We start from the raw sequence: 12073 nt of genomic DNA, 5'->3' as shown, positions 1-12073 counted from the left end.
ATGAGCTGGTAAAATTGATGTTACTGCACGAGTTGTTTTGCTCTACTCTGTGCAAAGAACCACCACATCTCCTACACACCATCACTAAGAAGCTCTGAACAGCATCCTTATTAATAATAAATAATGCTATGCCATGGCTAGAACTACCTTATCCCCTCCCCCACCCCCCGCCCCACGCCATCTATTGCCAGAGCATCTAAGTATACATAGATAGACTCCTGGGTACTTGTAACTATATGAAACTTACGAGCTACATTATATGTGCTCCCGTACAAATATCCAATGTACTTTCTTATCCCGTGTTTTCCTGTGGTTAACGTTAAATAACTTTTTCATAGCAAATACTAGAAGCTACAGTAAGTTTTAAATTATATTAAGGTTATATCCTAAACAGCCAAAGCCAGGAAATTGGGGCTTACACAACTGGCAAGCTCTGCTCAAGAGAAGCCCAGCACTAGAATAACAAGGTATTTGTGTTAGGATCGAGGTGCTTTGGAGTCGAATGTGTTGTCTGGGCTCAGGACTGGAGTAGCAGAGGCTGCTGCTGGTCATGACTCAGTGCACGAGGAGAGCAGGGGAGAGGGAGATGGGCAGGACTGAAAAATGTGGTTAACATAGCAGGGGGGCCCCACTGCCAGAGCTTTATGTGAACCCAAGATTGGAGTGGTAAGCATCACTACTGGTCAAGGGAATGGTGCATTGGTAGATCTCTGGGGGGAAGCCTGTCAGCTATATACCTAGCTGAAATTGTTGCTATTAAGGCTTCACTTACTCATCTGCTCCAAATTCACTTATGAAAGCCTGAGAGAAAAACAAGCAATCTGAGGCTTCTATTTTGCTCTAAAGTCAACCACTTTAACATAAGCATTGCAGAGGGCTCGGAACATTGTGATCTTACATAACGTATGTGCTGCAATACGCTGGCACAAATAGGGTGAATCGAGGACAGAGTGGCTGCCTTAACTGTGAATTTCCTGGCTTTTGTGAGCTTACGTCAGTCTCACTGTTATTTTAATGTGTTTTTTAAACTGTAATCTCCTTTTTAAATGCTACTATAAAATAAAGAGGGGGGAGAAATAGGAGTAAAATGGACGCTGTATCTGTCTTTAAAGTAGCTAGACTCTGGTATGGAATGTCATCTGGATTCTAAAGATCCTTTTGAAAGAAAATTCCATCACCCTCTCGCCAAGGAATTGTAAAAAAGCGACCATTTTTGTGGTACAACACAAACCCCATGAGTGATCTCCCCCTACTGGTGTCTAGGATAAAAAGCTGTGGACTCTTAGAATTATGCATATTTTCTGAACAAAAATAACAATAAAGTGATCAGTCTGTGTTTGCTTGTTTTTTTTTTTATTAAAAACACACAATTGCTTGTTAAATGGAAAACTAAAACTGTTTGGGACACGGACGGGGAAAGAGTGTATCTTTCAATCTTCTAGAAAATGTTTAAATTCAGAGTAAAAATCATGATGGTAGACTTTCTTCTCTCATATATTTCATTTCCAAATTTAGTAAGATCCATATTTTCATTTCCAAATTTAGTAAGATCCATATTTTCCCCACTATATTTTAAAGAAGGGAAAGCGCTGTTAAAGTGAGTGAGTCCTTGTTACAGTGAACTAGCTATCTGAACATTCAGCTTCAAGTTAAACTCCTCATTTCCAGCGTGTTCTGGTGGTGTCTAATTAAAAATGCAAAAACCTAATGTTATTCAACATTGTATCAAAGAACAGAAGCTCTAAGGAAGACTTGGATAAACCTTATAAATCCATTGACAACTAAGCACATTCCTTGGTCATCTATTGTCGTAATACAGGGAAATAGCCGGGTCAAAATGCAGATTTATAAGAACTAGCATTCCTAATATGAACAGAAATGCCTTATTTCATATTTATACAGCATTCAAGACAATGGGGTCCTGATTCTGATTCTGTCTGGGTACTGATTGTCATTCAAATAGAGACACATTTTCAAAAGACATCAGGGTTAGATTTTGAAATGTTTACTACCCACAACTGGAGGACAGATTTTTAAGAGTTCAGCCTATTGGGGTCAAAGGCATGATCGAAAATCTGGCTACCTAATTTGGTGCCTAAGTGAGAGCTGAGCTGTCTTGAAAATCTGACTCTAGTTGTGGGTGCTAACTCCTGCTGAAAACGCATGGCCTTAGCGTCTTCATGAAATATTTCTTATCTAGGTGCCTTTTGCAGTGTGTCCAACCCAAACACTGCAGCATTTGTGCTATTGCAAGAAAACCTGAAAGTGAAACTGACTAGAAATACAAGTAACTAGGCTAATTTCCTTGTCCAGGCTGAGTGATACAAAAAGATAAACCAGGTTCAACAGTACTGAAAAAGATAGTTTAAAAAAAAAAGCTTTATTTTTTTCTAATCTGTGGCGGCTCTCCAGCCCAGATTAGTGTTTTCATTCAACAAGTTTCTTGTTTAATCCAAACAATAGCTACCCTGACTATTACAACACTCCATGGCTGCTCTGAAATAATGCCTTTCTATCATTAACTTTCAGAGAGTCACAAACGATTTATTTCTCTACAGCTCTATTTTTTTAAAGTCAAGGGAAAACATATGTCCAGCTAAGGGTGCTGCTAGTCTAATATTAAACCCACAGTAAGGAGGGAAATCGAGAGTGCAGTTCGTGTTTACCTCCATTCTCCCCCTCTACCGTTGCTGTGTCTCCTCACTGTGTTTATAACATGCCATGGGTGCTGCAATATCCAGACACATGCAAAGAGGTGGGTTGAGGATGGAGTTTTTGCTTTGAAAGGGGGAGGGGGGGTACACTGACAGGGTCCTGTAGGCTTTAAATTGGGCCCCTTATTCACCAACTTTGTGTTGATAAAGGAGAATTTAGAAGGACTCTTCCCCCCCCCCCCCTTTCCTTCCACCCCGGTCCTGGAGCAGCCATTTCATAGCTGTTGCTGTAACAGTGTCCACAGCCCAAACAAGTGGCCCAATTTTTCACAAGAGCTCAGGCCCCCCCTGAGTGCTGAACTCCTTTGAAAACCTGGCCATAAGGTGTCACCGTGGGGGAGCTGCTGGGTCCTCAGCTCTTTTGAAAACCAGAAATCTGGGCCAGCGGATCTAGGTAGAGAGTAGTTTACCCAACCACCCACTTCCCCCAAATAATGGCAGCAAAATGCAGCAGTGTCTGTGTTTGTATGTAAAAATGGAGGGAAGAGAAAATCAGAGGAATGGAAGCCACGAGCCTGTTGCTTGGTTTTGCTCCAGTGAAAGGAAATTGCTTAAAGGAACAGGGCCACTTCATCTCGCAAACAGAAAATAAATAATTATCTAGGAATTGCAGGTTCTATACCTGCTGCTGAGTCCTCTGCCCCCTTGTGTGGCCTTACGCTCTGCATGATCATGAAACGTGGTAACATGTTTTTCTTTCTGCTGGTGCTGCCTCAAGGACCCAGACAAACCCCAGGCGAAACTGACTATCCAGGGGAAACCATGAAACTGACTATGTACCAAGTGCTGTCATGCTGAAAAAGGGACACAAAATAACTTATCCAATCTTCCAGCTGCAGTAATTTGAGATGTTACAAGTAATAATGCAGGGCATTAAAAACGCCAGACTTCCAGCACTAGATAGCTTACGCTCAAATAAATTGGTTAGTCTCTAAGGTGCCACAAGTTCTCCTGTTCTTTTTACTCTTGCTACACTGTCAGGCGAGGAAAGTTGTGCTGATCTTCCAGTCTAAATGCCCATTAAGGTCGTATCTTTGCCCTGAACCGTTGTGCTATTCAGTCATAATGGGCTTCAGGCAGGTAAGAGCCCAGAATGTGTGTGCAAAGTGCAGGATCTTCGCTACCTTCTGCCTGTCACTAACACTTTTCTGATTTGATGCCGTGTGCGGCTGGGCTGCTTCAAGTTGTGGGTTGCTTGATTACCGCTGAGTTCCGTACCGTTGCTTTCGTATAGGTTTCATGTTCGTTGGGTTGGGTTTTTCCGTTGTACCACGCAGCACCGGCTTGGGCTGATCTGTGGGTTTGGGACGATGGGTTGCACCGACGGTTTGGGGGTTGCACCGGGGGTTGGGAGTTGCACGGGAGCGGTGGGATTGCATCGACTGTTGCGGGGAAGGCACTGGGTCTGAGGGGTTTGCACTTTCAGGGATGGTTTGGGGGAGGGCTGCACCGGGGCTGGGAGGCTGCACTGACAGTTTGGGGGTTGCCCGAGGTCTTGAGGGGGTTGCCCTCAGGATGTGGGGCGTTGCACGGGGGCGGAGCGGTTGCCCGGAGGATTTCGGGGGGTGCACACAGTTTGGGGGCGTTACAGGTAGGCTGCGGGGTGCACCGACGGCGTGGGGCCCTGCAGTGAGGATTTGGGGGCATTGCACGGGGTTGCACTGAGGATATGGGGGAGCTGCACTGAGTTTGTCCGGCTCCGGCGCTTCCCCGCTCTTGCACAGGGAGCTCGAGGCTGCGGGCTGCTCGCGGCAAAGGGGCTGGGAAGAAGCCGCCTCATTTACATGCGGGAGGAGCGGTAGCCAATGAAGAAGCGTCTCGGGTGCCCCAGACCTAGACGGGCAGGCTCGGCGGCCTACGGGCGCTCTGAGGGGGCGGGGCCGAGCGGGGGCAGGCGGGGGTCTCGGGGCCGGCTCCGGCCCGGCGCTTGGTGTCAGTCCTAGCCCGGCAGCGGCGGGAGCGGGAGGAGGCGGCAGGTACCGGCGCCCCCGGGGTGGCGGGACCGCGGCTTAAAGCGGGGGCGGTCCCCCCGGCACCGTCCGCCTCTGGGGCAGTCCCCCCGCCCCTAGGGGCAGCCCCCTCCCATAGTGAGGGGCAGGGCCCCCCCCCCCCACCTCCTAGGGGCAGCCCCCTCCCATAGTGAGGGGCAGGGTCCCCCCCACCTTCTAGGGGCAGCCCCCTCCCATAATGAGGGGCAGGGCCCCCCCCACCTCCTAGGGGCAGCCCCCTCCCATAGTGAGGGGCAGGGCCCCCCCGCCCCCTAGGGGCAGCCCCCTCCCATAGTGAGGGGCAGGGCCCCCCCCACCTCCTAGGGGCAGCCCCCTCCCATAGTGAGGGGCAGGGCCCCCCCACCTCCTAGGGGCAGCCCCCTCCCATAGTGAGGGGCAGGGCCCCCCCCACCTCCTAGGGGCAGCCCCCTCCCATAGTGAGGGGCAGGGCCCCCCCCACCTCCTAGGGGCAGCCCCCTCCCATAGTGAGGGGCAGGGCCCCCCCCACCTCCTAGGGGCAGCCCCCTCCCATAGTGAGGGGCAGGGCCCCCCCCACCTCCTAGGGGCAGCCCCCTCCCATAATGAGGGGCAGGGTCCCCCCCACCTCCTAGGGGCAGCCCCCTCCCATAGTGAGGGGCAGGGCCCCCCCCACCTCCTAGGGGCAGCCCCCTCCCATAATGAGGGGCAGGGTCCCCCCCACCTTCTAGGGGCAGCCCCCTCCCATAGTGAGGGGCAGGGCCCCCCCGCCCCCTAGGGGCAGCCCCCTCCCCATAGTGAGGGGCAGCTTCATGGGCAACTTTGGGTCCAGGCTTCCCCCCCACTGCACCCCAAGTTTCTCCCCTCCCCTAGAACAGCCCCCTGCTTCCCCCTTCCTGTCTCCCCCAAACCCTCCTCCTTACCCCTTACACTCGCAGACCGCGCCCTCCCCTCCACCTTGTATGACTTCTGCATGGATGTATGTTGGGAGAAGAATTACATCACCCAAAGGAACATTATGGGGAGTGTGGGTGTTTTGGGGGGGAAGGGGGAGGATGAATTACACCCCCTCCAATAGGGGAAGTTTATAAAATGAGATGGTTTCCATTTTAATATTTCTGCCGAGAGGAAAGTGAGGGGGGATATAATTCCCCTGCCCTCCCTCCCCCCCAATAACCAACCAGTAACATAGAGACCCTGGTCTAGGAGGTCATGAAGAACTGTGGACAGAACTGCTGTACTATTGCATTGTGTATATTTATTGAAAGCGCTGTGTAAGAGCCAGGTGGTAATTGTAACATTGGAGGAAGGTAATTGAGGAGGCATGGAGGAAAGGGGACGAAGGAACTTGGTGGGATGTGGGATCAGGAAGAACCTGGAGAACGGGTGGGTTATTTGTGCTGTGGATAAAGGATCCCTGGTAAGTACCACAGGAGGAGCCTCCTGTGTATGGAAGGTGTGTGCGATTGGAGTATCTGTGTAATTGTCGTGGTCCTTACCCTTGGGAGGTAGCTCTATCTTATGCTCTGCTCCTAACCAAGGATTTCAAATTGTTTTTTACAAAACACTTTTATCTGTATAAATGCAATTATGCAAGGATAGGGAAGGCAGTGTCCGTTGGTTGTGCTAGGTTTTTTTTTTTTGCTTTAGGATCTGCTGGCTGGGGTTACTTTTTTTTGTTGGGGGGAACGGAATGTTAAAAAAAAAAAGTCAGTTTAAACTCTTGTGATGTGCCCTTTGTACTCTTGGAGAGTAGGCAGAATCTGCGGGTGCTGTTGAATTCTGAAAGAGCCAGGTGAAAGGACCGGATTAAATCAAACCTTAAACAGATGATTGAGGGTGAGGGGGAAGTATGTTTCAGTTTTCACAGTACAGTCATATCGGATCTACCCTGTGCGTGCCTCCAGCAAAATCAGAGTAGATGCAGAATCTGTTTTAATCTCACTCTGCACGGAAAAAAAGTGAGTTAAGAGTCTTTGCTTTGAATATTTGGTCTAATTGTGTTACAACTGTGATATTTAAATATCATTTTGATCTGGAAATTTTAAGTTAAATTGACTCTGCATCCACCCTGTTATTATTCCAGTCATTTAAAAAGTTATATATAGATTAATCTTCTTTGTCCTATATCTGAGATTTCACCTGTTTTCAGACTGAAATGTCAAACAATTTTAGATCAACTGATTGAGAAGTGGTCTACTTTCACTATAGGCAGCCCTGTATCCTTTGCTGAAATACTGTTTTGTAACTTCCTACAGCAGTGCTCTTCAATGAATCGGAACATGGTCTGCAGCCATGATAATGGTGCACTAGGAGAGGATGTTTTTTAATCCAGTTATGAAAGCACAGTGTTGTCACAAAATGAGGTTCCTGTGTAATGACACTTACCTAAAAATGTCCCATGGATTTTTAAAGTAAGCATAGAGAATATAACTCAGTGCAATTATCATATATAACCCAAAATAAACATGATTGAAGGCTCTTGCCCTTGCTTTTTCTCTCATTCCATAGCCCAAATAGCTCGGGTAAAGTTGCTATTTTCCTGCTGCTAACTGCATATTCAGACGTGCATATCAGTGCCACAAAGGAATATTATTTACCTGAAGAGCTGTAAGAGCCCTTGAAGGGTAAATTCAGAAATAATATGTAATGTCTCCAGATAATTAATTCTGGTTCATATTTCCAGTGCTATATTCAAGGTTCCTTCTTTGATGCACCATTTAATTGATCCTGTCTGTGAGTGAAATTGACCATCTTAAACAAACCCGAGCTTTGCTATGTTCAGTACCACAGTGTAGACAATGCCCTTAAGGTGCCAGTTTGGGGAGTGTCTTTTCATCAGATGAGTGAATTGATTCCATTTAAATATTGCTTCCTCAAGTATCAACCTTTTTTTTTGACAGATCATTTAACTCAAAAACTTTCTCTACATGGTGCTGGGAAAGATGCTTATACTTGATTTCAAACACTTAGGTTTGGCACTATCCACGGTGACTGTGTTAGAAATGTTTCAGAGGAACAGCCGTGTTAGTCTGTATTCGCAAAAAGAAAAGGAGTACTTGTGGCACCATAAATAGGATTGAAAATACTGTTTACCCCATCCTCATTGATTAATCAAGTTGTATTAGAGAGAGGGTTACCTGGAACCATGTCTGAACACTGCCCCATAAATATAATTGTGGACCAGGAACCAGAGAAATGCTGTTTGGCACAGGTTAAAACAAGACTGGCTCCTTTTGGCAGACTTCATAAAGATGCAGTTGGGTTGGGTCAAAATAAGGTATTCCTAAGTGGAAAATGAATGAGGGCAAAGGATGTTGCTCTCAATCTACAAATTCTGCTTTGAGTCCTGTATGTTCTGGCTTTTAATCTTTTTGAATTCTATTTAGATTCAATTTTAAACACTGTAATATACGTCACAGGCTCTTGAATTACAGCAAGCATTTGAGGGGTATAAAAAACAAGGAGGCAGAAGAAATGATACTGAGATCCAAAACATAGTATCAAGTAGCGGTGGGATGAAACTGAGAAAAGAACAATTTGTTTGCAGTGCTGTGGGTTTTTTTTTTTTTTTCAGAACAAAGATGTAGTCCCTGCCCTGATGATCTTATGATGTAATATTAGATGCAAAGTCATGAATGAGGGCAACAAATATTTAGGGTGTAGGAGGATGAAGGGGAGTGGAAGGACAAAGTGTTGCAGTAAGATCACACACTTAATTTAGGCACAAACATGTCTTGGTATTAGAGTTACTTTAAAAAAAATGTTTGGGGCATTTAGGTTAAATAGCAGGAAAAAATACCAAACAGTAGGATCAGTTACTGTGCAGTAATCTTCCAAGGGGTTGAAGCCCCACTGGCTGAATCCAGGAGGTAAATGTGCTTAGTGGTTAGAGCAGGGGACTTGAGAGACAGAGCAGGGTTTTGTGCCTGCCTCTGTCACTACATTTTGTCCCCTAGGGAAGTCACTTCAACTCCTTATCTCTGGTTTTCCCCATCCATAAAACAGGATTAAATACCCATTTGGCTATGCAGTGTTTTGAGAGCCTCTAATAAAATTATCTGTACTTACAAAGTATTTCAAACTGAGTTGGACAAAACACTAAAGGATGATGTACTATAGAGAAAAGCCCTAATTAGGCAGGGAAGGGACAAAATAACACTGTAGGTGTGTTCCATTTCTGACTCTTACTATGGCCTGGGCTACACTTAAAACTTAGGTTGACATAGCTACAGCACTCTGAATGCTTCTGTCGATTTAGCTACTGTTGCTCAGGGAGGTGGAATTCCTACAGTGATGAGAAAAAACCCCTTCCGTTGCTGTAGTCCACCTCTATGCTACAGGGTTACAGCTGCATAGCTGCAGCACCATACCTATGCTGCTGTAACAGCGGAAGTGTAGACAACTATACTCTACACAGTGATGTACATTTTACACATGGCTTTACAAAACAAGGCATAATCCTTATCCTGAAGAACTTATATCCTAATGTGGACGAGACAGAGACAGATGCAAGGCTATATGGAGATAAAGATGAGGGAAGGAGAATGAGGAGGGCTAGTTGGTGAAGAGAATGAGGATTCTTGGGGAGGAGGGATTCAGAAAAATAAAGGGTGGGGCTGGCAGATTTTTCTAAGGCCAGTGGAGAGTGTGAGAGCGAGAGTAAAATTGATAGTAAGAAAGATGAGGGAAGCAGCAAGGCAGGAGAACTGGGAGGAATGTAGGAAGGAGGTGTGGGAGGGAAGACATGGAAGTGTAGGAGGAGATTAGATCCAATGTCATTGGGGCTGAGTCTATGAAGGGACTTGAAGTTGAGGAAAACAAGCTTGGATTTGATACGTGTAAGGAAGGGTGGGATTTTAGGAGAAGGGTAACTTAATCAGAGCAATGACCAAGGAAGATGACTTCAGCATGAGCTTTTTGAAGAGGCTAGAAAGGGGAAAGTTACAGTAAATGAGGCAAGAGCTGAAAACCCTTGTCCTCACCTTGCTTATCGGTGAGACTAGTGAGGGAAGAGTGGACTTTTGTGAGACGTTACTGGAATAAGTAACAATTTGAGTGAGAGACTGCATACATAGGAAGAAGAATCACGGATGATCTCAAAGTTGTGAGTATGGGAAAGAGGAAGGATGAAGTTTTCAATGATAAAGAAGGCAGGTGTTGCCCACCCAGAACCCTGAGCAAGTCACACCCCTTGATTGCAGTATAGACATAATGATAAAAAGGGAGAAGAATCCTTTTGAGTTGGCTGGGAGTGGGTTGTCAGTGATGGAAGGCACAGTACCCTCAATGGAGAAGGCCAAAGTCTAAACAACATGCTAGCTCAATCTAAGACAAGTCCACACAACAGAAGGCGAGAGGGACACAGAGGAGAAGGCCAGGGAAGGATGATTTTAAGGAGAGATGTGAAGACAGGGAAGGGCCAGTAAAGTGAGTCTTTCAGGGAAAAGGAGAGTTGTGTGGAAGGGAAAAAGATAGATTTGAGAGGAGACAGGAAGAAACTGCTATAGTCCTAGGACTTTCGCTAAAGGCTTGGGATACTAACTAGTACCTAGTGTATCCATTTGAATTCACGACAGTTCTGTCTGTTAGGCAACTGTGAGACCCCATGTGTTAACATCCTTTGAATTAAGTAATAGCAGTTTTATTTAATATCTATTTATAATACAGTTGTTAGACTATTTAATGTTCTAGCTTACTAAATCGATATTTATATGGGGAGCGTTTCTGAGTTATTTTGAACACCTTTTTAAAAGCTTTTTCATATGTTGTGCGATGTAATAGAGAGTAAAAATATGCTCCCAAGAAAGAACTTTTATCCTAAATTTAAGCTCAAACAGTTAAATAATAAACCCCTGAAAAGAGATTAATGGGAGCAGTCACAAATCAAACTGTATCATTCATAAACATCAATATGTTACTACATAACAAAGTGGGCTTTAACGGCAAGGTTGCTTAAGTTTTGTGTGTGAGCCAGGCTAGGAAGGAGCATTTGCCCGGGGGATTAGTTCATGGGTATTCGCTATTAAGACTGAAAGAAATCTTATAGGTGGTCTGGTACTTCCCCCTGTAGTGATGTTTCAGGTCCCTAAAGGGGAATCTCCTTTAATACTTCTGTAAAGTTTCCGAATTTCTCTAAGTGTTGTTGTACACTTAGCTGTATAAAATTAGGGAGAATAAAAAGTTCCGGGGCTGTTGCTGCCTTAATTTATTTAATTGAATAACACTTGGGGTGCGCTTGCCAATGTTGGCTAGAAGTAGTTAGGTGCCCAACTCCTGCTGAAATACTATAAGCCGAGCACCTAACTAATCTACACATCTTTTAATTTATTTATTTTTTTTAAATCTCACCCTTCATTTTGTGTCTGATATTGGACCTCCTCTCCCCCCCCCCCCCAAAAAAAAAGATTAATTGGTTTAAAAAAATGTATTGTGACATGGAAAAGTGTCTGTAGCTACATGGTTCTGTAAATGTTCAGTGCTTTATGGAAATAACAGCCCCTGAAGAATTTACATCTAAAATGTACGGGCTATTTTTGATATATTGAGATTGTGTAAATGTGGTTGTTGTCATGACAAAAACCACATAAACATGTTTTGAAAGCATCCCCAGTAGTTACAGAATTCTATGTATAAAAGCTCTGATCCCCTGCACCGTTGGGTCCTCAGTCAGTGATTGAAATTGTTTTTCAGACACGGTGTCCAAAAAAGTACAGGGACTACTTAAAATTACATTAATCAAGAACAATTTGCGGGCAGTAAGATTATACAATTATTATTAATCCAGAACTACGGACTGTCCCTTATTTAAAAGTTCACTTGGTTTTTCCCCAAAAGTATAGCGTTCAGACATTTGATTAGAACACAGATAGTAAACTAATAGCTCCCAGAGGCTCTGACCAGGATTGAGCCACGTTGTGCAAGGTGGTGTAAACTACTGTAGTATTTGTATTTCAACGGTATAGAATAATCAAGTGACGGTGGCCCAGCCTCACAAGTGGGCGGGTTGTGTATTCTTGTTTGAAACCTGTTGCATGAGTGAATTTTATGAAGCGCTGGTGCACAGCAACACTGACACAGAGGGAAGCTTTGCAAAAACTACTTTTAAAAACAGTGTGGTCTGTTTTGAAAATAAGGCGTCAAGAGAGTTAGCGAAAAGAAAAGGAGGACTTGTGGCACCTTAGAGACTAACCAATTTATTTGAGCATGAGCTTTCGTGAGCTACAGCTCACTTCATCGGATGCATACCGTGGAAACTGCAGTAGACATTATATACACACAGAGACCATGAAACAATACCTCCTCCCGCCCCACTGTCCTGCTGGTAATAGCTTATCTAAAGTGATCATCAAGTTGGGCCATTTCCAGCACAAATCCAGGTTTTCTCACCCTCTG

General features: G+C 45.1%; 1 protein-coding gene across 11 annotated transcripts in view; it reads left to right on the top strand.

The window, feature by feature from the left end:
• Positions 1 to 4616: 4616 nt before the first annotated feature.
• The window catches only part of FKBP5 (FKBP prolyl isomerase 5), a 50843-nt gene continuing 43386 nt past the window's right edge, over positions 4617 to 12073 (top strand). For 3 of the 11 annotated variants that reach the window (XM_075121971.1, XM_048827100.2, XM_048827095.2), the window contains exon 1: positions 9439 to 9785. The gene's annotated coding sequence lies outside the window, so the exon portion shown is untranslated. Of the gene's footprint in view, positions 4691 to 5853; positions 5989 to 6077; positions 6099 to 6541; positions 6640 to 9438; positions 9786 to 12073 lie in introns of those variants that run through there. The other 8 variants (XM_075121969.1, XM_048827094.2, XM_048827096.2 and 5 more) reach the window with 7 other exon arrangements.

Source organism: Caretta caretta, chromosome 21, assembly GCF_965140235.1.
Source record: "Caretta caretta isolate rCarCar2 chromosome 21, rCarCar1.hap1, whole genome shotgun sequence".
In the NCBI taxonomy this organism is placed as follows: Eukaryota; Metazoa; Chordata; order Testudines; family Cheloniidae; genus Caretta; species Caretta caretta.
Note: the sequence above shows the minus strand (reverse complement) of the source record. Positions and strands in the feature narration are given on the sequence as shown.